General features: G+C 35.4%; 1 protein-coding gene across 1 annotated transcript in view; it reads right to left on the bottom strand.

Annotated features, from left to right (window-relative positions):
* LOC117178288 (neurotrimin-like) overlaps positions 1-3,912 on the bottom strand; it is a 271,766-nt gene that overhangs the window by 132,259 nt on the left and 135,595 nt on the right. The window lies entirely within an intron of this gene.

The following is a 3,912-nucleotide window of genomic DNA, read 5'->3' as shown; positions in this document are numbered from 1 at the left end:
CCAGAGTCACCGTTCTAGACACCTCACCCAGGTGCCATTCAGCTTTCGGCACGGTTTTCACACCTCCACTTGGGGGTTAATTCCTTCGGGACCACCCCTGGAGAATTGTCCGCGACTGCCTATTCATTTTTGTAACCATATTCAGCAAAAACCCTTGTTAAAAGGACTCTCAATCTTCGCGCTCTAAAGAAACGACCAGTGCCGAACCGAAAATTGATGGTGCCCCGAGTCATATTTAATTTTATTCTTTCAACGAGCTTCGTTCATAAGTTTGAGCACGCCTTGAGTGCGCGACTGTTGGTTCTTGCGCTTCGCGCTCGATAAAGTATTTATCTCGCTATTCGCGCTTGATGATGTATTTATCTCGTGTAACGCGATCGATCTTTGTGCACAGAATTTTTAAAACTAAAGGTGAAAGCATCGACAACAGTTATTTAGTGATTGTGAATTATCTTTTGTTAAAGATCCTTCGGCTTTAACAAACACATTCTCATCACATATCTCGTGTTTCGAACTCAAGTTTATCCTGGAAATTTTATATAATTCCCATAAATGTATATTATTATAATTCATGACTTGCACTGGTATTAAAACAGACCTTTTCATTGTCCCACTAGAAAAGGCGCATTCTTAAAAAAAAAATTAGTTGTTGAACATTTAACTGCAACTTTTGTCATTTTTTCACAAACTTAATTTGCTCATATCCAATTTTATTGAAAATGAGCAAATTTTTGGATTGTCCATTATTTTGTATGCTGTCAAAATTTGAGTTTTGGATTTTTCAAGAAAATTCAAAAAAAATTTATGATAATATTGTAGGGCATTTAAAAATCAAACTTGTTTTTCTCTTGACTTGACCTTTAGTTTAGGACACTAAAAGAGTGTACCAAATGCCAATCTAATACAATGATTTTTTCAAAGTCATCGTACTCACAGATAGACGGACATACATACACACATACATACAATCAGACACACCGACAGACCCATTATTTCACCGCAAAATTCAATTTTTGATTTACGAGTAATTAAAAAATAGAATTTTAAATTAGGTACTTAGCTTAGGACACTAAAAGAGTGTACCAAAGGCCAATCTAACAGATTAACTTTCTGAAACGTTATCGTGCTCACAAACACATAGACATACAGGCAGACATATTTGTAAAAACATATCTTTCAGTTTAAGGGGGTCTCAAAACATAGACATTTGACAAAAACAGGGGGCCAAATTTTACAAAAATCTAATACCTTCTCTGATGAGAATGTAAAAATACTACAGAATATTTCATCAGTAATTAAATGTTTTCTTTTCAATCAATGTAAAGTACGTATGCTGCAAGTTCCAGTCGTTCCTTCTTGCTTCCTGAAATAAATATGTTGCCGTTGTTTCCCAGACGTCATGTTACCAGATTTAATTAATTATAATATATTTACAGAGTTTATGACAACCAATTATTTATATCATAAGTTTTCAAAAATACGTCACCTATTAAAAAATGTTTTTATTTTTGTATTTTAACATATACTGTAATCACTTCATCTTTGCCTAAGCCTTTTCCATCCGTTTCTATCAAAACTGGTTCCTCATCATTACTCTTTACGACACGTATTTTAAAATAGAAATTATATTTAAGCACTATTTTCCCAACCAACAAGAGCTAGTTTATTTAAAAGATTAATATGAAAATCAACAAACACGGATGCTATTTCTAATATCCACCGTGCAAAGCGTGAAGCGTGAAAATTTGATTTCGAATGTAATTCCCGGCCGAGAGCCAACAATTCTTATTTGATGTTAATACTTTTTTGTGAAATACTCCTAACTATATTGATAACTTTTTCCATCTTTCAAAGAACCATAGAAATAAACTCGGAATCAATCAAAATAAGTGTACTAGTACCTTATACAAAAAGTTAATTCAGAAAATGTTTTAGCTACTTTTTATAATTGAATTTTTAACCAAATATATCCACAGGTGCACTATTTAAACAATTATTCGTAAAAATACATTCTACTTTCACTGACATGACTATAAATTGATTTAATAGTAATGCTTCATCATTAAATTTGATCCATTTAATATATTTAATAATCTTATACACGAAGTTATATAAAATTGCACTATTCAGCCACTCCTTTACCGTAATATATTCTGTCTTCACTAAAAGGACCTTAAATTGACTTGACAGATTTGTGTTTGGGAAAAAATCGTTCTTTGCAACACATCCGTTATTGTTTCAAACAAACTGTAACATAATAAACAAGTTTATTCCAATTCTTTAAGACAGGATAGCAAATGAAGTTGTGAAAATTGCCATTTAGAGTAAGAAAACCAACTCTTAGCACAACCTCCCCCCCCCCCCCCCCCCCCCCCCCCCCCCCCCCCCCCCCCAATGTTAGATATTTTGGAGGATTAAGACAGATTTGTGCGGAAGTTGAGGTTAGGTTGTTTGGAGATTTGTGCAGGGTGGTAGGACTGTGTTGATCTGGTTGGTAGTAGCAGGGTTTAGTAGCGACGCCGAAAGGTGAGACAGGTACCAGACCGCGACGGTAGATAGAGGCAGGGAAGCATAGAAGGCGGGAGAGTTTGAATTTGATTCGTGGCTAGCAGAGCGATTATCTCCGCGAATGAAACCGATTTAGAGCAGGAAGTGTTCAGTACGCCGAAAGAGGAGATCAAGGAAAGGAAGGCAAGGGGGAAGTATAAGAAAACTATAGAAAAGGAGAGATTAAGAGCAAAAAGCGTAGGTTTAATTGAGGCTTTTATCAAAAGGAAGTAAGGGGAGAGGGAAAGAAGTAAAGAGAAGGAAGATATCGGTGCGAACGTAAAATATCAAAAAATGTTTAGATCGCCGCGGGAAAAGCAGAGTTTGGTAGGGAAAAGTGATAATAGTGAGGGGGCTGACGGAAGCTGAGATGAAAGTGAAGTTACGATGAAAGAGGAAAGACTAAAGGAAATTTGCAAAGTAATGGTAGAGGTAATGGGGATTTATGAGAAGAAGCAGGAGAAAAGGGGAGAGGAATTAAAGAAGGAAATTAGGTGGGAAATGGCGGAACTTAAGAAAGAAAGAAAAAAATGGGAAGAAATTAGGGAAAAGTTAGAAAATAGGATGCAGTCTTTGGAACAAAAACTATAGAAGCAAGAAGAAGATAAGAATAACAAGGTAGAGGAGATGCAAGGTAGGATGAAGAAACTTGAAAGCTCGAACCGGGATTGTGGTGGGGGCGGGAGTGGGAATAAGGAGATGAAAAGGCTGAGAAAAATAGAACAAAGAATAGAAAGGAAAGAGAGAGAAGAAAGAAAATTAAACATAGTGATAAAGGGTATAAGGTACTAGTACAATAAGGTATTAGTACAATGTACTAAGTGTACCAGCCACTTACTAATTTCGGAAAAAAGAATTCTAAATTTCTTGCATTAATATCTGCAGAAGATTGAAATATTTGCAAAGGACTAAAGTGACGTCGAGAGAGACCGACGCGCTGATTTATTAAACGAAATAGAAAAAAATTGTTGCAGTGAGATTATCAGACGATAAAAAAATAAACCCAACCTGCACTCAGTCGCGTTGAAGGTTACAACACACGTATTCTTTACACTAGCATACGACGTAAATGCAGACTTATTATGGGATATTGAACTGTTTCGAACTATTATATTTATTTAAATTACTGATGTACAGTACGCATGATTATAGTTTATACATTATTATATACATTCCGCAATATTATATTACAAGCTGAATTAGAAAATGTGATTAAAACAAAGCTGGTGGGAATCGAACACGGGTCTCAGACGCAGCAGCACGGCGATACCAGGTGTATACATATGAAACCGGTATTTTTTCAAGAAAAAAACACATTTATTTCAAGAGAATGATAACAAATATTTTATTCAAAGTATGCGCCCT

This window comes from Belonocnema kinseyi, chromosome 8, assembly GCF_010883055.1.
Source record: "Belonocnema kinseyi isolate 2016_QV_RU_SX_M_011 chromosome 8, B_treatae_v1, whole genome shotgun sequence".
Taxonomy (NCBI): Eukaryota; Metazoa; Arthropoda; class Insecta; order Hymenoptera; family Cynipidae; genus Belonocnema; species Belonocnema kinseyi.
The sequence above is the reverse complement of the archived record's forward strand: the minus strand, read 5'-3'. Positions and strand labels throughout refer to the sequence as shown.